General features: G+C 39.8%; 1 protein-coding gene and 1 long non-coding RNA gene across 4 annotated transcripts in view; one reads left to right on the top strand and one right to left on the bottom strand.

Annotated features, from left to right (window-relative positions):
• The window catches only part of LOC104856555, a 134962-nt gene extending 122622 nt beyond the window's left edge, over positions 1-12340 (bottom strand). The window contains exon 1 of the long non-coding RNA XR_004516212.1: positions 11738-12340. This is a non-coding gene — a long non-coding RNA (uncharacterized LOC104856555). The remainder of the gene's footprint in view (positions 1-11737) is intronic.
• Positions 11283-24688, top strand: part of Snap25 (synaptosome associated protein 25) — an 84133-nt gene continuing 70727 nt past the window's right edge. Inside the window, exon 1 of one of the 3 annotated variants that reach the window (XM_010616004.3) lies at positions 11283-11464. The gene's annotated coding sequence lies outside the window, so the exon portion shown is untranslated. Of the gene's footprint in view, positions 11465-11624; positions 11649-24688 lie in introns of those variants that run through there. The other 2 variants (XM_010616002.3, XM_010616003.3) reach the window with 2 other exon arrangements.

The raw sequence follows: 24688 nt of genomic DNA, 5'->3' as shown, positions 1-24688 counted from the left end.
TGGAAGTGTCTTATTTCCCCATCCATTTTGAAAGAGAGTTTTGCAGGATACATCAGTCTAGTTTGGAGATTGTTCTCTTTTAGTACTTGAAATATCTCATTCCAGGCTCTCCTTGCCCCAAGGATTTGTGTTGAAAAGTCTGCTGTGATTCTGATGGGCTTTCCTTTGCATGTGGTTTGTTTCTTTTCTCTTACTGCTTGTAGTATTTTGTTCTTCTGTTGGGTTTCTGAGATCTTGATTATTATATGTCTAGGTATAGATTTTTTTTTATTGTAGCTAGTTGGGGTCCTATATGCCTTAGTTATCTGAATGTCAAATTCTTCCCCTTTGTTTGGGAAGTTTTCTGTCATTAATTCTGCAAACAGCTTTTTTAAGTCATTTGTATTTTCTCCTGCTACTTCATGGATTCCTATCAGTCTTATGTTATTCTTCTTTGCATCATCTAGGAGTTGTTGGATCGATTTCTCATGATCCCCTACTGTTTTTAAGAGACCTCTCTTTTCATGGTCACTGACTGCAATCTTATCTTCTATATCTGAGAGTCTATCTTCGCATTCTTTTATTCTGTTGCATACACTTTCAATAGAGTGTTTAATCTCCTGGGTATCTGTTTGAATCTGTTTTATGGATTCCATTTCTTTCTTATGTTGCGCGTTTATTTTTTCCATTTCTTTCTTATGCTGGGCCTTCATGGCTTCTATCATGGTCCTGAGCTCTTTTCAGTTTCTGCTCTAGAGTCTTGAATGACGACTTCCCTTTTGCTCACTATCTCTATGGTTATCTGGGAAATTATTTCTGTTTTGAATTTTTCTAGAGCCTGATTGATCTCTTTTGTTACTTCCTGTGCTTTGAGTTCAGGGTGTCCTGGCGGTTCACTATCAGCATTTTCATCCTCATTTGTCCTACTGTTTGCCATTGGTGAACTGGAAGTCTGTCTTTGTGTCTTACTTAAGTGTTTTCTCATTTTTATTTTTGTTGTCGGGCTGTCCTTGGTTTAATCTCTGGGTTATCACCCACCTCTTCCTGATATAGTTGCGCCCTAGCTTCTGTGTCTCTAACGACCCACAGACATTCTCATCTTCAAAATGTCAGAGAAAACAGCTCATCAAATCAACCCCAATGCTTTACCCCAACTGATACAATCAGCAACACATTAAGATCAAGCACAACTTGGAAAGTGACCACCTGTGGTAGTCAGTAGTCTATCACCCTTATATCATTTGAATTAAATTGAAATCAAGAAGCAGTCCAGAACATGTCTGCAGTGAACAAAATTTCAATATAGTATATTTACCATTTAATGGCTCAGACAGAGAGAGGATGCAAGATCCCTGATCTCAGTTAGCTGATGGCTGAACCCCATGATGCAGACTGACCTCGGGCTGCAAGGCCCAGATTGAGCTCCCCAACCTTCTGAATTGTTGAACTCCACACCGTGCTATTACAGGTTTCCCACACCCTTTCTTTAAAGATGTTCAAAGTTGGGAACTCAGAAAAATACCCTTGATGACCACCTCTGCCTCTGCAGAGTGGGTCCAAAGACTGGCACAGTCAGGAGGTCTGAGAGTGTGGGGGGAGTTATGGGGGTTCAGGCATGCTACCTTCCTGGCACTGGAGCGGCTGGGGCTGGAGAAGGCATGGCTCCCCTTCCCGCGGTGGATCGGGCCCAGGCTACCTCCCGGGCGCTCTCAATTACTAGTTTATTGAGGGCAATTATCATGAAATATTGTTAAATTGTGTCAAATATCTATTCTGTGTCAATTGTGAGGATTACGTGAATTTGTCTTTTATATTCTGTAGTATGTCACATTCATTACTTTTTGTGTGTTGAACCAAACTTGCATCTGGTACAAATCACAGTAGCCATCATATATAATATTTTTATATGGTGCTAGATTTGGCTTGCTAATATCTTGATGAGAATATAACCTGTCTGTATTCATGAAGGATATCAGTTGCATCCTTCCATCCTTCCTTCCTCCCTTTTCCTTCCTTTTTGTGTTGCCTTTGGAGTAGCTATCAGGCCATACTGACTTCATAGAGTTGGGAAGTCTTACCTGCCCCATTTTTTGAAAGACTCTGAAAAGAACTGATGTTTGTTCTTTTTTAAAGTATTGTAGAATTCATCAGTGAGGCCACAGTAAGGCTGAGGACAAGGGGTGAAAATAGGATAATTAAGTGCCACAAAGTTTGCTGTTCTTAACACATTTCATCAATTTTTCTTGAATAAATGCTTGTTGGATTGTTGCAACTCTTTGGTTAATTTCCTGAGTTCTAAAAGAATTTACTTTGATATTCTCCCCTCTCAGTACTCTGCTGCTTTTGTAGGGCAGTATATTTTCAGAGATCTTATGCCACCATTCCAAAAGTGGCCCTTGCATAATCTTAACTTTATTCAAATATTGGCTCTAAAAGATCTCCTATCCAGATGTCAGTTTTCACATCTCATTTTTAAATTTTAATCTCAGTCATTCTACTTAGCATTACCCAGAAAAACAAAAGGATTAAATATTTATTTCAATGAATCATTTTCTCCTGTACTAGAAAAAATAATATTATTTTGAAAAACTGAACATAAAAGTTTTTAGAACTGTCAAGGCATTACAGAATAAGATATTAAAGATAGAATGTAGCAGCCCACCCAAAACAGAGGTGTTTAAAAGCATTTATAAATGATCTTGTCATCTTTGTTCTTTTTAAAGAGACATACATTCACATGAGCACAACATTTAAAAGAAATAAAAATATCTTGCAACTTTATCCCTCCAAGAGGTAACCATCTTTAATATTTTTTTAAATTCTTCTAGATGTTTACCCTCTTCATTTTCAGTGATGAGTGATGTGCTTTTATTTATTGATTTACCAACTTTAAATATTATACAATTGCCTTTTATGAAGATGTGAAGCTTAATCTAATTGGCTTTTTCGACTTTGCTGCAGCCACTGAACTTTGGCACTTCTATTACTTTTTGGGTTTTTTGTTGGCCACCTTCATAATTCTGTATAATCATGTACTATAACTAAACTTTACTTCTATCATCGTTATACTTATACTCTTAACTCTTACCACATAAAATGAGTAAGCGGAGGCTTCTCATTATATAACATGTCTCCTCCTTGCCCTTCCTAAGTCCTCCTTTATCTCCCACATTCTGACAGCTCTACCACCAGTTTTCTATGTTAGGCCTCAGAACATTTACATTAAGTTAGGTAAACACAATTTAGTCATTCATGCTTGGCCTACACTTTGACTTTAATCTTTGAAAATCAATAAATGGCATTGTGATTTTATAAATAGTATGTACGGCCAAACCACGTATAATGCTGAATATTTAAAGGAGAAATATTCTTACAAAAAAAGTAATAAAAGATAAATTAAGGACATTTCCTTAAATGCCTTCAAAATTTGCTCAAAATAGTGTCATATATACTTTTGTATTCTCTATAAATTATATAGACATTTTATTCTTAACGTCCCTATAAATTATAACAAAGGCAAGTCGTGATATATATGCTGTCAGTCTAATTATAGAACCAGCTACTTTTCAAATATGCTGTTTTTCAAATGATCTAGTTTTTACTGATGTACTTTTATACTTACTTCTTAGCTTTGATACTAAAAAAGAAACTCTATATCAGTTCCAGTGTTTCCTAAATTCCTAGTCTTCCTGCTCTTGTATATTATCTTATGAGTGATTGTATTACTGGGGTACAATTGTTGGGAAATATTTTTCAGTAAGACAGAGTACAATAGAAGGTAGTCTTCCTGAATTTATGCACATCTAGAAATGTCTTCAGTTTATCCTTCATTCTTTATTAATATTTTGGAAGGATATAATCTCATAGACAGAAATGTATTTTCCTTGCAGTAAGACTTGTTGCAGGGACCTTACCATCCGGATTAGCTAATGAGAAGTCTTATGTTCATACAACTTTTATTTCTCACACACATAACCATCTTTTTCTGCTGTGTAGAATCCTCTCCAGGGAAAGTTGAAAAGTGTGGACAGAAAAGGCATACTAATATTGTTTGTGGTAGTAACTTATTGATGAACAGTATTTACCTAGGTATATTAGTCACTAAGTGACTAACAAAAACCTGTGGCATTGGGAAGGTGGGGAGAAGAAAGGAGGCTATCACAGAGCTTAATCATTATCTGCCATAACAGGAAACTGATAGTCTATGTTATATATTAGCAATTAGCAATGTCTGCATATTGTTCAGAGACAAAGATGAGCTTAACAAAAAAAAATTAAAAATTATTGTTTCTACAAGTGTGACTTATTTATTTCTTTTAGGAGTATATCCTCGATATGTATCCATTTTCCTATGCACATATAAATGCCAAATAGTTTCTCAGGTGTAAAAAATTATAAGGGTACATAAAATCCTAATGATATAATTGACAATGTGAAACAGGAAGAAAAGGGCTAAAGGTGTAGGGGAAATGGAAAGGGTAGGGGAAAGGGAATAAAGGAAAAGAAAAAAAATGAGAAAATGAAAAAATGGAAATAAAATATTTGTAAATAGGAAAGGGAGGAGGGGGTGAAGGGAGGGCAGGGACAAGGGGAAAAAATGAGAACCAAGATCTGTCATGTAAAGGTACAAGATCCCAAAGATGAATGTAACTGTACTGTATACCTAAAATGTACCAAAAACTCAATGATAAAAAACTGATTGCTTCTGATAAATAGAATATAGGTACAGACAAAAACACTTGTATTAGAAGAAGAGAATAGTGATTTGAAGAAAAATAGCACAAGATAAAAGAATAAAAAATGTTAGCACATTCAAGTTAACAATATTAGCTAGTTTGGATTGTTAAAGAAGGCTCCTGTGAACAGTAATACTTGAGAAGGTATGACACAAAATGATCTGGGAATAGTACTGTGGGTAGAAGTAATACTATGTGCAAAGGTCCTGAGGTAGGAATGTGCTTGGCTGTTCTATAAACAGTGAGATGGCAATGTTACTGGAATAGAAAGAAGTAGGCAAGTGTTGAGAAATGAGATTGGATAGGTGACCAGGAGCAAGATGCTGTAAGGTAGAGGAATGACTTCTATGTGTGAAAGAAGCCACTAAAAATATTTCAGAAGGGAATGTGATCAGGCTTGCCATTTTAAAGTATAATTGTCACAGTTACATGGGGAAATAGAGGATAGGAGATAAATTAGGAGGCTACCTCAACAGCTCAATTGAAATCAGGCGGTGAGGTAAATGAAGGTGTGGCCTGTGCAAGTGTCAAGAAGTGGCTGGACTTGGAAAATATTTTGAAAATAGAGTAAGATTTGTTCACAGATTGGTTGTGCACTGGGTGTGCAAAAATATCAATGAAATATTATGAGATTTATCATCCTGGGGAAATAGGAGAATGTAACACCTGTTTAGTATTTGTGGCATCAAAGAGGGAGAGAGATGTTAAAAAGCCTGAATTCCGCTTTGGAAATGTTAAGTTAAATGTCCACATTTGCCTTATATATAAATGCAGATATTGCATAGGAAAATGTATACAATATTACCTCAGTTCACAGACTTAATTTGTTCCACAATCGTGAAGAAGATGACCACCTTCCTGTTCATGCAGGAAAGATGGCCATGCGTGTGTTTGTTACCCAATGAATAGTTCACAAACAATATCAAAATTTTGCCAAATGTTTCTGTTTGAGAACCAAACTGTTCTCAAATACATGTGTTCATAAACTGAGGCACCACTGTACATACATGCTAGAATTCAGAGAAAATCAAATGTAAATATAAAGGAAGCATTAATGCCAGATACTATTTGCAGCCCTAGAATTGAATAAAATCACCGAGAAATGAGTGTACAGAGGAAGAAAACTCTCAGAACTGAACCCTTGCAGTTGGAAACATGAAGCAGAGCTAGCAAAAGAGAATAACAATAAGTTGTTTCTGAATATACTAGTTTGGAAGGTGGGACATCTGGTGAGATGGGCTTGCTACGTCATTAAATTGCTAATCCTCCTGCTTCTGTCTCCCAGGGTGCTAGGATTACTAGTGTGCAGTACCACACCGAGCTTAGCTCATGGATCAGGTATTTCAAAGACAACATGCGCAGGTAAGAACAGGACATTGAGTCTCTTCCACACCATAATCAACAGAGAAGTCTGGAACACCGATCAGAATTCTGGATGATCTCATATGGTTTTTAGAATAGGAAGTGTTCAGTGTCTATTCCAACTCCACTACCAGCTACATGTATGGTGTAAGAGATTCATGTATTTACTTATTAACTGGGAACTAAAAATAATAATCGCTGTTATACATACTGCAGAGCATTATTGCTAGAATAAAATGAGACCATGTGTGTGACAATGCTTTGTAATGTGTACAGAGCAAATGTGAGCTTTTAAAATGTTTCTTCCTCCTTGGCTTAGAGTACAGAGCTTTCATGGTGGTGGCGAGTCAGGACAGATTCTGTGGACATATGGAGCTCCCAGGGGGCTTCTGTGGGACTCAGAGCAATATCCAGCATAACCTGCTGGGAACTACTATTCTGCAACTCCAATCCATCTGCTATGAAAATGAAAAGCCAACAAAGACGGAAAAGACTGAGGTGAGGGCACCTGCTAGCGACAACTCTCAGAAATGGGAGAAGTACACACTGTGGAGTGAACCAAAAGTCAATACAGATAGAAAGTTCATGGGACATGACCAAGAGACGTTGATGAAATGTGCTGTGCTATCAGAGTGCACCTTGCCTGGCCTCGAAGCTCTTCACTGACAGAACTGCTCTGTCAGCATCAGGGAAGTAGCCCTGGATACCCTTGTTCCATTTCTAGTATATCCTGAGTCATCCTTCTCAACCCATCTCACCCTTATCTTCAAACTAGGTCCTACCCCCTTGGAACCAATTCTTGTATGAAATCTCAAAATTCCTCTCAGGGCCACTGGTTGACATTGTTGTTCTGTTCTGACCTCTGGCTGACCCTATCAAGTACATTTTGAGTATAAAATACTTAAGCTGCTTATTGGGTATCGATTTCTGAACTCTCTACTTGATTACATTTGCTTTCTCTTCCTTTGAGTATATTGCTTTTGTTTACTCAAGGTAAACAACCTAGCTTCCTCCCTTGTAATTGCCCCAACCAAACTTATTACTCATCCAACCAGGGCTTCATAGACTCATCCCTCAGGAAATGAAACCCTGGAGCCACTAATGAGAAAAGGTATACAAAACCTACACTATACTGAGCTTGATTCGCTGTAGAGGAGGAAGTGAGTCTGATAGAGACAGATGAGTGTACACTGAAATGGTAATTATGAGCATAGAATCTGGGATTCAAATCTCAGTGGTACCACATATGGACATGTCCTTGGTCAGATTGTTTAGCCACCCTAACCATCAATGTCCTGCTACCTGGATAGTTCAGTGCCAAGGATATGACAGGTGTTCACATTAAATGTTGAATAAATGAACAGATTAATACAGATAAAGAAACCAAGGCCTACAGCAACTAGTTGATGTCTATTAAGAAAAATCAACTCTCCATATTAAAGCAAAGTTATGTCATTTCATAGAGAAGTAGTCTCAGCAAAATGATAGATTTTTTTTATTTCACCTGTACTTCATGTGAGACACGATTGTAAGCATTTGATAATTTCCTTCTGAGTTAGGTATATAGTATCTCCATTTTACCAATGAGATTATTGAGGTATGGGGAGGTTATAAATCACATAAGATTCTTAAAAAATTTATTGAAATAATTCTATGACTCATGTCAAATAGCCTTTTAAATTTTGACCGCCATTTCTTCCTTCCTTCTGTCCCTCATTGTCACAAGACTTCCCCACCACCACCCTGACACAGCAGGTCTCAGCACTGAGGAGGGCTGGGATGCATCGTTGTGTAAAAGTGAGTGTGTAACGTTGATGTACGAGGATCAGCAGTGTTGAGATGTCAAGGCTCTAAGGGCTGAGTGATCTTCTTCCTTCCCACAATGCTCAACATGTAATTTACCATTCTGGATGTACAGTCTTGTTTTTTCCTCTCTCTCAATTTGGCAAATGAGAAACAACAACTAATAGTCCTGGTTCGTCTTCAGCTTCTTGAAAGATGTATCCCTCCTTCAGATGCTTCAGGACTATGGATAGCACGAGGATTTTAGACGTAGAATATTTAAGTTTTTATAAGATCGTACAACTTCATTATGGGGTGATTGGAGTAAAGTCTGGGGCAAGAACTGGGAGAGTATATAAAAAGAGAGAAGTAAACAACGTGGAAGGCAAACCAAGGAACAAACAAACAAAAAAGATGATTTAACAAACTGTACCTATGCCTTTGTCTAAGCCTGTATCAACTCAGGGGTTCGAAACTTGTTCAGAGGGTGCCCAACATGTCCCAGAGGAAGAGAACCTTGGAGCGAGCACTTCTGAGATGAGCTAGTTCTATACTTTTTTGGAAAGATTGCATGGTATTTTATGCAAGTATTTATTATCATCCCTTGTGAAATTGTAATTATTGAGCCATCCGTGATTACTGAACTTTACTTCAGAGACTCAAACTGGAGTGATTGCAAACCAAAATACCATGGGGCCTGGTATACCAGGGAGAGCTTTCAGAGATTGATTTAACATAGCATGAGGATCCAGTCAGCAAAGCAGGTAATTTTCTCCTTACTCATTGAATGAGTTGCTAAGCACTGGTTGATCTACGTGTTGGTTCTTTGTAGAAATAACTCACAAGCAGCTGAATCATTTTAGAACAAATTTTTCATCTCTTCTTTTTTCTACAAGGTTCAGACCTGTGTAAAGCCTGAGTAACACAAATCTGCTGGTTCATTCCTGGTGAGGATGACTATGGATTTTTTGGTTTGGTTTATTTTGTTTTAGTCAGACAATGAGAACCCACTAGGGGAAAATCTTATTACTACATTCAAAATACATTTAGGGTTATTTGGTCTTATTTAGCAGATATATATATTATCCAGTGTTTCTCCAATTAGACTCCACTATATTTCTCAAAACATGAAGGAACTGTCTCATACAGCATCATTTTCAAAAGGAGCAAAAGGCAATGGGAAACGCTGTCACCTTATCCTGGAGTGCCGGTGGTATTTTCTGGGTGGCTTGAATCAAACTGACTCATCTCTCATATGCAGTTTGTCAAGATGTCAGTGTTGGGCAACAGCAGTTGAAAACTCAGAATCCTGAGCCAGTCCTCCCTTCCCTGTGGCTGCCGCATTGCTTGTGCCTGCAGGGTGAAGCTCCATCACTGACGTAGGTACTTTTGTTTTTTTTAATTTGGAAAATCCCCCGCCTCCTCCATTCTTTCTCAGAACTTCCTGCCTGAATGATTTCTCGTCTGAGGGTTAGACACAGATTTCATTTCTTCTCACTGCAGTTTTTTCCCCTTTCTGACTCTTTCCAAGCTTCCATAGGCTGCCTTTTTAATTTCTTAATTTTTGTCAGATTTAGGAAAAATTCTGACTGTAAGGAATTTTGCAGTGCTATTATGCCTCCCCACTCCCCCAATCTATTCCAGCTTTCTTTTAATGAAAATAGAACCACAATGGAGGAGAAAGATCGGCAATTAAATTATCTAAGGACCATTCAGATTTTCTTTATTGTGTAGGAATCTGAAATGTTTAATGAATATTTAAGTAAACAAACTTCAGCCGCACTTTTTATCTTAGGAATCCAGCTTTAATAAAGCCCAAACACTATTTGTTAATTATTATTGGAAATGTTAATATTTTCAAATACCTTTTGGGCCAGGGAGTTTTAAGAAACAATATTTCTACTGATTTCAATTTAAAACAACCTTTATTAAATTCTAACAGCCCCACTTTTAAACGCTGTCCCTTTACAACTCTTTCTCTGCTCTCTTTCACAATCGCGTGCAATTAAAAGCTTTATTATTGCCTTTATTATTGCTCTCGAGCCAACGAGCTGGGGCGGAGGAGTATGGGCGAGAGGGGAGTGTTTGCAGGTTGTTTTTCCGAACCCAGCTCTAAATAATTTCTTCTAAAAGAGAGGAGGATTTTCCATCTCCCAAAAGAGGCCATCGAGTTTTAAGATTGCGAGGCACGACTTCTAATCGCATCCTCCGCGGAAAAGTACAAACAGTTCCTCAGACGAGGTCCCCCACCTCCCACGCTCCCAGCTAGCCCTCCCCGCAGGGCCCCGCGACTGCCTCCCCAGCACCTGTGAATCATCAGGGAGAGGCCAGCGCTGCTGCGCTATTTGCATATCTCCACCGCCGACACCTCCCAACCTCCCTGGGCGCCCAGGGCGCTGGGAGTACGGGATCATGGCCTTAGGATTCTAGTTTCCAAGGTCTCCCGTGACCAGGACAGGCAGTCTTCCCCACTCATGCCCTGATCTGACTGTCCTTGTTCTCTAAGCCTCGGTGTCTGGACTGTCCTGGAAGGCTCAGAGGTGCCTCTGCAGACAAATCCTAAGCAACCCTACAAGAACCCCAGGCTCTGGCTGCAAATCCAACCGAAAACAGCGTCTTCTATTTTGCTGTAGGCAACAAACAACTCTCACCTCCAATCCCTGAGCCCTCTCAAGCCCAGGCTGGTTGGGCTCACTGCCCTACCCTCTGACTTCCCCTAACTCATTTGAGATCTATCCTCGATAATCACTCTGACGTACTTTAAAATAAAGTGCGCGAGGCTCTCTCCTGACCATATTCATGCAAACTCCGAACCCTGGGTGCTACTTGGACAAAATAAAGAAAAAGATTATCAGATGAGCAACCCACGTAGCCTGCCCATATATGGAGCTGGTAAGGGGACAGGAATGCCCCTTTGGACCCTCCTCTTTGGGGAACAAATCGCCTCCGAAATCTAACCCCTACCCCTTCACCGACCCCTGCCACTCCTCTGCCTGGATCGGCTCTCGGGTTCTGTGACTCAACTAAAAAGAACACAGCAGGGAAAAAAATTATAATATACATACATATGTAAATACACGTATATATTCACGCATATATGTTTTTATGCGTGCATATACACATTATACAAACATGGATGCACACACACATATACACATACACACAAGCATAAAACAACAGCCATCATCAGGAAAACATTCATAAGAAAAAAGTGCCCAAGAACGAACGTTAAAATGGAGTCTCTGCCCCTTTAGAGTGATGATAAACGATTAAAACACTAAGGTTTGCAGCAAAGCTCAGAGGGAGCTGAGTCAAGCGCTCAGAACTTCCCGACTCCTCACCCCTCGTCCCCCAGTCTTCCCTCTCTCCCCTTCCCCCGCCCTCCCCCAACACACTTCCTCCCCGCCCCGCGAGGAGACAGCTATTAAAAGCTGCTGACGTCAAAGGGGCGGCCATCTTTGATGAGGGCAGAGCTCACGTTGCATTGAAGGCGAAACCTCGGGGAGGTCAGGCTCTATCTTTCCTTCCCTCCCTGCCCCGTAGCTCCGGCACACTCAAAACCTGCAGACACCCAGTGAACACCACCCTCCGGAGAAGAAGCCAAGGTAAGGAGCCTCCTCCCCAACTGGTGATTCTGACTCTAAATGGCTGCATATCCCGAAGGAACCGCAGCTGAGCAGACCTACTGAGCCTGGGCAAATACAAGTATTTGTGCACTTAGGGTGCGGTATTCCGTGTGTGCATGTCTGGCCAGAGTCTCGCCTGGGGCTTTAGAAAAGTATTTTCGAGGTGAGCTGCTTGGGGAAGGGGTGAATGGGGACACTGCGGAGGGAGCGATGGGAAAGAAGAGCAAGGATACGCGCGGAATAATAACTTACTCTTTTGAAAGTGGTGGGACCCTCTCCTCAGTCTTGCAATGCAGTTTTCAGAGATGTTTAGGTTGTTAGGGTTTTTTTGTGGTTGCTGTTGTTTTGCTTTTTTTTCTGTAAAGAAAATAACAAAAACAAAAGCAAATAGAAATCCACCTGCATTTCCAACTCTATTATTAGGACTGTTGTCGTTAAGGCTCTATCATCCAAGGAAGAACTGAGAAGCAGGCAGGGTGTGGGCTCTGGGAGGCGAGAGAAGGGGGGAGTTCCCGCCCCAGGCGGGCGAGCTGAGATGCAGCGGCAACAGCAGCCTCCATGCCCCCACGGACTTGATTTATGCCGCCTGCTTCACGTCAGCTGCAGGCTGGCGGGAGGCAAGCGGGTCGTGCTGGCTGGGAGGGCTGACGCGGGTGGGCTCGCCTCCCGGACTGCGGCTTCTAAGACTCAGCACCCTGGACAGCAACCCGGGATCGCGGCGTCCGGAGCCTTTCAGGACCTCAGATAGCGGTCGGCTGCAGCGATGCGCCTACCTGCGGCAGAGATGCCTGGCCAGGACTGGATGTGCCAGGGCTGGAGGCCAAATTGTCTCTCTGAGACCTGGGGCTTACAGAGATCTTGGTACACAAGCATAGTAGGTTAAAAGGAAAAATCCTGTCCATGGGGACTTCTTCACAGATAATGGCCTGCCCCCTCCTCACTTTCTGCATAACTTCAAAAAATAATAGTCTATTTATGGAAATCTGTGTTGTCTTCTTCCTCTTATTTTAGGTAGGAAATAAACACATTTTAATATATGCATTTATCCTCAGTACGTTGTCAAGGTTGTTGTTTTTAACACCAAGTAGCTCTGCCTATAGATCTTAAGTGGGCATGAATACTACCGTATATAAGAAAATGCCAGCATTTCAGAAGTGATGTATCTTTCAAAATATTTCTATTTTATAAAAATCTGGTATTGGATGAACTAAGTATAATCAACTTTAAGAATGAATCCCTCTTTTCCCCTTCCCCTGATAATTAGGCATGAACACAAACACACACCCACACAAATACATCTCTGAAAAAAATTGCAGGTCCTATGATGTGTATATTTAACCTCTTTAGCCATGGTTTCGGTTAGTGGCAGTATTTCCTATGTACATTGGTTATGGCAGGCTGATACCTTTTTATTTTGACAGCATTAATACTCCTCTTCCTTAGGCAAATCCAAATGTGTCCTTCAAGATAATGCAGGTGAAAGAGCCACGATGTTAGACTAAAACTGGATTCTGACCTAAAGATCTACTGCAATTTCTATTATGGCACTGCGGGATTTTGCTGAGGCAGTGATAAGTACTTTAAAATGGTTAACCATTTTCTATTCTGAGGCATGGAGCCTCTGAGTGAACAAAAATTGTCACAGGGATATATATTACTGCTTGATATAGATGTTTAAATTGTCATAAATAACAAGGATCAAAATTGTACTACTTGGGTAGTTGTTAAAGAAGAGTAACAGTGTCACATATAAGGATATATACAATACATTAAAGAAATATATCACCATCCCCTTAAAATACCCAAAATAAGGTCTTGAATTGTGTTTAACCAGTCATAACTCCAACCATTTGTATATTAGCAACACTGAAGTTCTCTGTTTGTATACTGAAGGTGATTTCATCCTCAGTCATTTATTTATTGCCTAGTGTTTTCCCTTTTTATGGATAGCCATGTGTGATTGTGCATGGATGTAAAATTATTTGGGTAGAAATTTATCCAAAAGTGTATAACTGCATGGAAGAAGTTTATAATGCTGCAGTATTCAGACAAAATAAACAGCTGTGTTTTAGTGATGGAAAGGGGGGAGAAAATAAGGGCAAATGTCTCTAAAAATGCTTTAAGTTCATGCTGTATGTCTAGACATCTCTCTGCGTAGTTGCGTCAAATGAAAAGCCGAATGCTGCTGGAATTATGTGCTTGGACATTAGTAATCGCTGCTGGGTTTGTTTGCTAGTGGAAGACCGGGGTTGTGGGGGAGGGAGGTAGAGGACTGCAGTGGCGCTGGCAAAGGGCACAGGGCTGAGAGGAAGAGGCAACTGTACAATTGTAGAGCTAATTCTAAAATATCTTGCTGAGAAATTCAAGAGAAATACAATTGGAGCACAGTTTAACATTTATTCCATTGACAAGCTTCAGGGGGAAAATATCAAAGAGATTTTCAAATTGTAAGTTGGAATTTAAAAAACCCAGGGCAGTGCAGTGAAAGAGACAGGAGCATGTGGACGTAAGAATGAGCCAGGAAATATTCACATGGCCCCTCTAATGGTACTTGCTTGTCTGTCCATTGGCATTTTCTACATTACCACCTCGGCATTCAGTTTACAGTCTTCATAAACCACCCTTGGTAAAAACCTGAAAACTCCACGATTTTATTTTTACTTTGTTGAACACGCACAGACACAATACAAGCTGCCCTTAGATTGTGCAGTCAAAAGATATCTCTGGGCTCTATATGTTTACCCAAATGTAAGAATTACCAACTGAAACATTGATGGTTCTTCAAGTGAGCCATGTAGCTGCGTAGCAACTTGCCTTCAGCAGAACGTGTAGGTTTTGACCATTAGCAGAAATGAGAAAAATAATTCAAGAAAGAATTTGAGAAAGGAGATGTGGAGAAAAAAAATAGACACATCTGCTTTTTATATAATTCACTGTGAATAAACATTTCTCACATTAGAGAACTGCTTTACAATTCTAGAAAGGGAGGAAAATTTATGTTTCCAGCCTCAGTGCTGGCTACATTTCTGCAATGTCATCCCCCTGTCAGCAGGGACCAACTCAAGAGGAAAATATTGATCAGTAAGCACCAGATATATAAATGAACCCCATGAGGGATGTAAAGTCTAGCAATAAGTTTAGCATCTAGCAGTCTTAATAGAAACAATAAAACGTAAATAATTCCAGAAAGAAAATTCAATAAAACAGTAGAAAAATATTATGAAGGTATGTGTAATTAATTTCCCAATGAATGTGACCAGGAGAAAAATATTAAAGTAAACTAGAATGATCTGAGAGAAGAGGTAAGGCCCCAGCTACCTTTTGAAGGTTAGATAGAGATTGGGAGGCTCTACTAAACAAAAGTTATAGTAAATATAGGCAAAACTTCAAGTTAGGCAAGCCCAAGCTCTAAGCAGTCAGCAAACCCTGAAAATGTCCCTCTGTTTGGATAGGGTGGGAAGCTTATGTAGAAGAATATGGTAAAATGGAGAATTGGAGCCTTCTGTGGAAGATTTTGAATGCCAAGCTGAAAACTGGGTGCTTTATCATCTAACATCACTTTCTGGGCAGACACTGATATAACAAAGTAAACAAGTCATTTTTAATATCTAGGAAATGCTATTGACAGAGTGAATTTAATTTGTGTTATTCCAAAAACAGAGAGAAGCAAATTAGTCCCATAAGAGGTATTTGATTTTTTTTAAAAAAAAAATCAGTCTTAATTTAGCCTCTTTTAAGATACCCTTTCAGGAAACACATGCCTACATGGACATATAAGTCCTGTGCAGAAGGAAGTTGTAAGCTTCAATTTTCCATTATAGACTAGACCAAATTGTTTGAGATGACCACTTGCCTGGGAGATTAAAAAGCAGGTCAGGAATCTGATGATGACAGACCCCAGCAGGTATACTTGAATGATAATCCTCAGGTAAAACTCTCCCTTATACCTTCTGAGTATGCTGCATTGTCATAGACACTGGCTAGAAAGGTGGAAAAAAAGAGCACACTGCAGACTGCAGGACAAACAGAGCCAAGTCTAAGTGATTAAGAACAGAGCAGGAGGGTAACATTTTGTGAAGCTGGGTTGAGAAGAGATGGACAACATGTCAAAATTCTTTCCCTAATAACATTGCTGACCTGCTAGTTACCCTTGCTCCGGGGCTAGTTGGAAGTCTGAACTATACATGTTTCCTTTCTGTCTTTGTGGTTACTACTCTCAGAGCAGAGCTTGCAAATCCAAATACTGACAGACCTACAAAGCAAAATAGCCAATGGTTTGCGGTAGAGGAAGGGCAGTTACAGACACAGATTTTGTTAGTGTTTCATCCCAGCTAGGAAGTATTGAGACTATCCTTTTTTCTCCAAACAATGCTAGGAGAAAAATATTGTAGGGTAACCTTCTGATTTCTAAGCTGACCTGGGGAAAATCTAGAAGTAGTGACATTTGATGCATTCCAAGGAGGTCAGGCTAGTGGTTTATTAAACAGCCCACAGGGCCTTTCTTATGCAAGAGAAAGGAAGAAATGAAATGTAATATTGAAGAAGCGTATCCAGAATATGGAGTAATAGTTTAAAAGAAGTTAAATCTTTAAAAATTTATCTTACAAGAAAACAGTCTTCAGAGAATTTTCACAACACTATAAGATCTTCAGAATTGCTGTTGTTGTCATAGCAGTAACTTCTATTCTTTCTGCATAAGATCTCCAGCACTTCCCAAAATAAAAAACCTAAGCAGTTTCTGATTTCTAAATAAATGATGAAACCACAGTCCTATGTGCTCAGATATTATATCAGGTAACATTTAACAAGGTGTAAATCTGATTTAGGACAGATACCTAAAGCATTGTTTAATCAGAATAAGCCTATGGGGAAAAAGTGAGTCACACTCCTTGTAAAAGTTTTGACCTATATGAACTCACAGAGTGCGTATAACAACCTTGTAGTCAGATTACTGTTACTGTTTCCATGTTACAGCTAAGGCAACGGGGGCAGAGTCAAGACGAGCTAAGTAGCTTGTCACAGAATATAGGCAGGACCTAAATGCAATCAGTTTGACTCCAGAAACTAAGTTATAAATTATATATTCTGCTACTTCTTGCATCGTCCACATTTTTCCTATTGGCAAAATAAAGCACAGACAGTGTACATGATTTTTTATGATGTCTTTTTCTGTTCATCTGGGCAGCAGGGCAATGACGGTGAGGATGTTGGTCAGGATCCAGAAGCCCAGTGCTATCCATAAAGATAGTGCTTGTAATTTCCTGTTTTGGAATCCCAGTCTTTAAATAAGTCACTCAAGCACTGTTAAACTCAGTTTCTTCATCTGCAGGCTGACAAAAGTGGACTCACATTGGTCAGTATCCCTTCCATTCAAATGCTCATGAAATCAGTGCTGAAAACCATGACAGTGTGTGTCCGAGTCTAGTAGCCAATAGTCTCAGCTGGCATTGCTTTAGTAACGGTTCTGTTACCTACCAGCCCTCCTCCATTACAAGATGAATGCCTCCCTGCCTCTCTCAATCCATTCTTTTTCTTCAAAATTGCTTTGACATCATCTTTCGGAAGCCTTTCCGGTCAAACGAGAAATTCTGGCTTTTTCCTCAATGGTCTATTCTGGGTCATCGTGGCTGTGGGCATCTCCTATCCTTCCTAATCAGGTTTGTAGCTGTCTGGCACCCACTATCTCCCACAATGTACCTAAACTTTTTGTAATTCTGTTTTTCAACCTAATTAAATATTTATAAAATTCCTTTCTTTTTTGATCATCCATAATGTCTTACTTAAAGCATTATATTAGCTGCTGTTTATTCACTCCTCCCTTCTCCCTCTGGCACTTATAAAAGGAAAGTAGGAGCTTTCATAGAATCTGTGAGCTGTTAAGTACTTAACAAATGAAATTTCTGTGTGACCTGAATCACACGATGGAGCTACACAGCTCAAAAACTAATCATACAGGGCTGGGGGTGTAACTATGGTACAGCAGTTCCCTAGCATTTGTGAAGCCCTGCTTTCCTTCCCGTGCCCAGGAAAAAAAAAAATCAGATAACCCAGAAAAGACATAGGCTCCTTGTTTTCACAGGCTACTGCAGATTTCAGCATCTTTCCACCAAGGCAAAGGATTATAACACAAAAGGAGATCTTAACTGATTTTCTTATTTCTGATACACAAACATTAACCTCAGCAGAGATTAAGTGATAAGAACAGTTTTGTGTCCCCAAAAAGAGACGGGGAAAAATCCTGTTTCAGGTTTAGCATTTCCTTTTAATGCTTAACAATGATTGCAGAGAAACTCAATCAAAGTGAATTATGATGCCTTCTTGGGTTTGCCGCCACATGACAGCCGTGCTGGGTTTATGGTTTACTCTTTGATCAGAGAAAAATATATCTGGTCCTCTTTTTTGTTGTTGTTATGGTTGACTTGATTTGGTTCATGTAACCCAAAGATGTCTAATTCGAAAGTCTTACAGGAGACCATTTGTGCTCTCTGCTGACTCACCATGCCTTGTCTTCTACAGCAGTCCCGCTTCTATACTTAAAGACCAAGGTTATTTTCCTCCAAAATGACAAGTTCTGCACAATGACCATCTGGTCCCAGCTGCCCCATCATTTCTTTTATTCAAAAACACTAGCTACAGACTTTTGAACTTGGGAAAAGACTTTCCGTTCCTGCAGGCTGGAATCAGTGGTTGCTGTCCTTTACTGGGAACAGCATGAAGGAAATAAAAGCCTGTGAGGTGCCCCCCTGAGGCCAGAGTTCAGTCCTGCACTTCTGTCTCATCCCATTCTAGAGAATTCGCTTCATTGAGCTGAGAATGAATACCAATGAGCTGGACAGAGTTCCCTTTCCATGGACAGTCTCGGGCCATGTTGTTCGTTTATATTCATCTTTTGGATACTTTCAAGGAAAAATGACTAGAAAGCTGTAAAACAGTTTATTTCTAATGTTTCCCTCCAGCTAGTCCATTTTGTCCTGATGACTAGCTATAGGCAGGTAACACTTTAAGAAAGAAAGAAATGCCTGCTAGGAAGAATACTGGCAAATTATTTCCATGCAACAGTATTTTTATTATAATGGGAAAGTCTAATATAACTTCAACTTCATTAGAAAAATTTTACTAGAAATCAAAGTAATGTTTCTGATTTATGCCTAAGAAATTGCTAAATGTAAGCAGGTTTTTCAACTTCAGGATCACTGACAGTGTATACCTCAAACATAATCAGGTGTTAGTATGTCAATCTTAATTAATCAATTAACCCAACAAATATTTATTGAGCTCCTGCCATGTATCAGAAAAATGCTAGACTCATCCTGAAGATATAGCAATAAATAAAATAGGCATATTCCTGTCTCAGTGTATTATATTGAGCATGCTCTTTGGGATATTATTATTTTTTAAAAGATATGTTTCAAATAAGACTGCTTTGTAATTTAAAACACTAACCCAACTTTAAAAAGACCTCATTCTCAATCCAATGTATGCAATTGATTGAGGGTTTCTCTCTCTCTCTCTCTCTCTCTCTCTCTCATTGAGTTTATTGGTACATATTAGGTATACAGTACAGTTACATTCATCATTGGGATGTTGCACCTTTACATGACAGGTCTTGGTTCTCATTTTTTCCCCTTGTCCCTGCCCTCCCTTAAACCCCTCCTTTCCTCCCATTTACAAACACTTCATTTCCATTTCTCTCTCTCTCTCTCTCTCTCTCATTGAGTTTATTGGTACATTTGGGGTATACAGTACAGTTACATTCATCATTGGGATCTTGTACCTTTACATGACAGGTCTTCGTTCTCATTTTTCCCCATTCCCCAGCCCTCCCTTCACCCCCACCCCCCTATTTACAAACACTTTGTTTCCATTTTTTCTTTTTCTTATATTTTTTTCTTTTCCCTTGAGGGTTTCTGAGTGCTTAGTGTTCATAAAGATTACTGCATCAGAAATGAATACATAGGAATGAATACCTTAGCCATCAAGGAACTAAGTAAATATCTAAAACATGCTTTTATATAATTTGTCTTTGGCAATCAGTAGGATTTCACAAAAATGTTTCTAAAGTACATGTGTATATTTCAGTATCCCACTCCACTGGGATTTCTCCCTATGCAGACAATTTCCACCACACAGGGAGGAGTCAAGCTTCAAGAAACAAGATACCTCCTAGGTCAGGACTCTAAACTCAGAAAAAGAACATTAAAAACTCAGGGAGTAACGAGCTCTAAAAATTCAGAGTAATGCAAAAGCAGAGTGACTGAGCAAGAAAAGATAGTGTTCAAGCCCCTCTGCTTCCCTCATCGCCCTAAACATTGTTCAAAGATCCAGGATCATGTAAAAAAGGGTCTTAGTCCCACAGCCTCCATTTTTAGAAACTGACTTCTTATAAATTAGCAGTGTTCCTTTCTCCCTTGTAAGATTTATCCCATTGGTTTGTAATTACCTATTTATACATTTCTCTTCCTTAGTAGAGTATGGAATTCCCTGAAAGGAAAGGAAGTATCTTAGCCATATTTGAATCCTCAGTACCTACAACTGTATAAGTCACACACCAGGTATATAGAAAATGATGAGTGACTGGGGACCAGCCACCCCTGGCAGAGAAAAGAATTCTACCTATAAATGTAAGTAATTCTTCCTTTGATTAATCAAATATTCTAGTCAGGACCACCCAAGAATTGTGCAATGAGTAGAGTTACCACAAATGTTGGACTTAAATTATGTCCCAATAAGATACAGCCTAAATAGTTGTCAAAATGGCAAGTAATTTATCACTTCAACCTGCTGTTTTTACTACATATGAGTCAGGTTAAAATGCTAATGAAAGATCAGAGAATTCTCAAGAAAAGCATTGCTAAAAGCCGATTTATATTGAGAGATTAAAAACCATTGGCTAAAGCCAACCTGTTTAGCATACATAAAATACACAGTTAAAATTATTTATTATTTACCAGGATCAAAGGATATTTTTGTGATTTATAAACCCAGAAATGCAGAGTTGTGGCTTTGGCCAACTCTTGTCTTCACGGTCACATATTTTATGCTACTCTGCTCACTCTGGCATGATGTCCACCAGCTCTTCATGTTGGTATGGATTCCTGGAAAGTGTCTTGCCTAGGAAAGAAAAATAAGCCTTAGTATGACGAGACAAGTCAGTTTCACTTATCTTCAGGAAAAAGCAATTGTCCACTGAGGACTGTGTGTTGCATTTCTTTTCCCCTCATTGCTTCTCAAGAAATAAGTGTAAAACCACTAGTTAGTCACTCTGTGCTCTACTTTCTCCAGTGTTATAATGGAGATAGCATTTGATGACCAAAAAAAAAGTAATTAATAATTGAATGCCTACTGTATGCTACATTAGGATTCTTGTGTAATTTCTATGGAAATTTATAAATTTTGAAAATCTCCTTCCTCTGACTGCAATGCTCACGTTTCCTCTCCCCCCACGAGGTACACGTGATCCACTGAGATCCTCCAATGGAAAGCATGCTACCAGTAATAGAACATGAGTCAGCAACATCCAAAGAGATCAGTGCTCTGGACTAAAAAGTCAGGTGGCAAATGGCCACGTGAGTGAACAAGGAAGCTTAATGTCCAGGTGAATTTAAGGAGCACGGAACCTAGAGTCAGCTTGGCAGCACGTCAGCTCTTCCACACTAACTGTATGACCCTGGACAACTTACCTAACCAGAACTGAGATTCAGTTTTCACATTTGTGGAAAGCGTTGATAGCTACCATGAATATTCCCAGTGGTTGTCATGAGGCTTGAGATGCACTGCTACCTCCTCCACCTGAAAATGGAAAGGAAGGACAGTTGTCAGGTTCTATTAGCTACCATTTGCCATGCCCGATTTCCACTGTTCTTAATTGCAGGTTATGTGAAGGCCATATGCTTCTTTTCTTCTTTATTATATTGTTTTCTTAGAGAAACAATAGGCCTTGGTATCATATTATTTTTTAGCTTGAATGATATATCTGATAAATTAAGAAACTGTGTAAGCAATATTTGATTTTTCAATTGAGGGAGAATTTTTAAATGCCTTCTATTAGCCTCTCTGCTTTGGGAATGGCCTCATGATTATCTGGATAATGCTTAGATATCTCAAGAGACTCAGTTGTCCTTTAATGAAATACTGGTCCTCTCTTACTTAATACATTGGATTTGTAAGGACCCATGATGAGTTAAAAGAGATGATATGAACAATTCCTTGCTATATTTTAGTTTATGGAAAAGAGACTTGCTGCAAGCTATTTAGAGAACTATTATTAAAACCACATCTGTTGTCTTCATTTTGTATTCCGCTTTGTGTTAGGGGTTTTTTGTGGCATGCCTGGGTGAGAGAGGTAGGTTCCTTATCAAATATTCTGTGCGTGCGTGCGTGTGTGTGTGTGTGTGTGTGTGTGTGTGTGTGTGTGTTAGGTGCACACAATAAGTTAGCGGAGAGGTACAAACTCAGACTCTTGAGCCAGGCTTGGTACAAGATTCCTGCATGTATCACCTCATTATCAAAACCTTTCATTTTATTCATAAACCAATAAACACAAAGCTTTCCTAGGTGAGTTACATGCACTTCAAAATGTATACACCAAAGCTACATTTACAGAATGATTTTCCTTCAGAGTTAATAAAAGTTTCCAAAGAAACCATCTATGCACAATGCCCTCAAATTCTGCTTTTCAGTGAATTCCTGCAAACCCTGGCCCACAGGACAAGAGATCTTGTTTGGAAGTTCTCAAAGCCCATACTGTCAAGAGCATCTGCAGTGTGATAGTTATTATATTCCTGTTTATTGTAGCTAGTTTCATTTCCATTGTTATTGTTTGGGTTGTTTGTTTGTTTGTGGCGTTTTTTTGAGACCTGGTCTCATGATTGTTTGGGTTTTTTGTCTGATGGTGCTGTTATTTTTTTTTTTTTTTTGAGACCTGGTCTCATGATTGTTTGGGTTTTTTGTCTGTTTGTGTTGTTATTTATTTTTTTTTTTTGAGACATGGTCTCATTAGATGGTTCAGGTTGCCCTTGAGCTCACGATCCTCCTTCTTCAGCCTCCTGAGTGCTGGAATTCCAGGCAGGCACCAAATCAAGCTTTGTAGCTAGTTTTATATTTCATTTCTACAGAAACCTCCTAAACAGTGGGTGTTATTTTCCACATTTGACTCACAGAGGCTACTGTTTTGTCAAGACCATGCCAAGGATTCTAAGGTGCTAATTGCTACCTCTCCCAGGAACCAAATGATGCCTAGACAAGGGTTAGTCAGTAAAATGTGAGACATTTTGTAAAAGGTGGATTTCAATAAACTAAAAGCTTACAATCAGCGGCCAGAGTGAGACTGACTTCCTTACTCCTTTTCAGTCTTTCTCCCAGGCTAGTTGTTGGAACCTGAAAAGATAAAGAGCATCGAAATATATGCAGTCAGACAGGAAATCTAGAAAGTCATAGCCTAGCCTCACACAGGCTGCTTGCCCTTCAAAGGAGCAGAAATTCCAACCTTGCTCTGGGTAAGTGGACCCTAGAAAATGCCAAGAGGGAGACTGAGTTATGCTTCCTCATTAACTAGTTCTCACCTCACAGAGCAGCTACATTGAAGGTGGGAGGGATGAGTAAAGTGAGGCTTGGAGGGAAGGCTGAAAGCTACCTACACAGTACCAGTCCTTTCAAAAACTGGAGGTTTCCATTTTACAGCACAAGGTTGGAATTGATGATTCTTTAAGTGGGAGAAAATAGTTCCTCCAGCTACTACACAACAAATAAGAGAGACTTTTAGTTTGAATTTAATCCAAATGCAATATGGCTGATGACTCTATATCAATGATTCCCTTCCTCCGGGACACTGGTTCTCAAACTGTGGTCCTTGGACAGCATCATCCAGGAGTTGGTCAGAATTGCAACCCTGAGCCTGAGACTCGAGTGAGGCCAGTAACCTGTATTTTAGTGACCGCCAAGTAGTTCGGACGTTCAAGTTTGAGAGCCCCCATCCTGGAGACCTGAGTGGAGCTACAAGGGTTCACATCTATGTCAAACTAAGTCTGACACTGAGCAAGTGTTTCTGCTCTGCTTTACCTTACAAACCTGGGACTAGGTCCTTGGAGAAGAGCAGTCCAGGGCTTCAGGACAGAAGTTTCCCTCATCCTTCCAGTCAGCTGGGTTTGAAGGATGAGGAAGACGAATGTCCACAGAGTGAAGACAAGGGTATGTGTGGAACCAATGGCCTCCAACAAAACATATGCTTTGTTTTTTGCAACAATAGCTCCATCTCTAGTTCCTAGAATCTTTCCTTCAAATCTTATCAAAACATAAAAATTTCCCCAAACTGTAGAACAGCCCTTTTCTCCTTTCTGTAGTCTCAGTCTATGGCTTCAGAAAGGCGCTAGAGAAGAAAAGGTCCCGCAACGCAAAGGATCAAGCGGTTTCTGCTGCTGCTCCTCTGGCTCCAAAATGAACTGCTCCAAGAGCAAGGAGAGGTCTGGCCTTTCTCCCCTCACACCTGTGGCTTCTTGTTCTCTGTCCTGCCTGAATCAGCACCCCAGTGCTTCACTTTCCCCTTCCTTTCTTCCGTTCTCTTACGTTGAACCACAGGTTTGGAGAACTGGCGCAATACTTAAACATCATATTTAAAATGAGCAGTGGCAAGGACCAGACACAAATTACTCACAAGGTCACAGAGGAGCAATGCTGATAGGGCTCCTGGATCATCCTGCAGTGCTCCTGCTGCCTTGCTTGGCCTTCCGCTTCTGCCTCCTTCTCTTCTAGATTTCCTGTCTTGTGAGGGTCCACCACTCATTGGGAAATTTCAACCTGTTGTTACCCTCAGAAAACTTTAAAGGGCCTCATCTGGTGACCCAACCTCTATGAAGCAGGGAGACTCTGTATGATTCTGAAGGGTCGGACAAAAGGATTCCTGAAAAGTTGGCTATATTACTTACATCCCTTTGGGTATTGCATATGGCAAAAACCCAATTGTAAGTGGTTGTGACAAAAATGAGGTGTATTAGCTTAGAGAATCTATGTAAATATTAAGCAGTCAAACCATGGAAAAAATAGACATGTACCAGGATTTCAGGAATAACTCAAGCCCAGCATTCAAGCAATACTACCCCCACTTTCCACTGAGGATATAAAATGAGCAGAAAATAAAACCGTTGCACCCTTAAATGACTGATCTCTGCTTAAATGCACTCTCTCTCTCTCTCTCTCTCTCTCTCTCTC

Source organism: Fukomys damarensis, unplaced genomic scaffold (assembly GCF_012274545.1).
Source record: "Fukomys damarensis isolate Sample0158 unplaced genomic scaffold, DMR_v1.0_HiC HiC_scaffold_7, whole genome shotgun sequence".
In the NCBI taxonomy this organism is placed as follows: Eukaryota; Metazoa; Chordata; class Mammalia; order Rodentia; family Bathyergidae; genus Fukomys; species Fukomys damarensis.
This window is presented reverse-complemented; position numbering and strand designations above follow the sequence as displayed.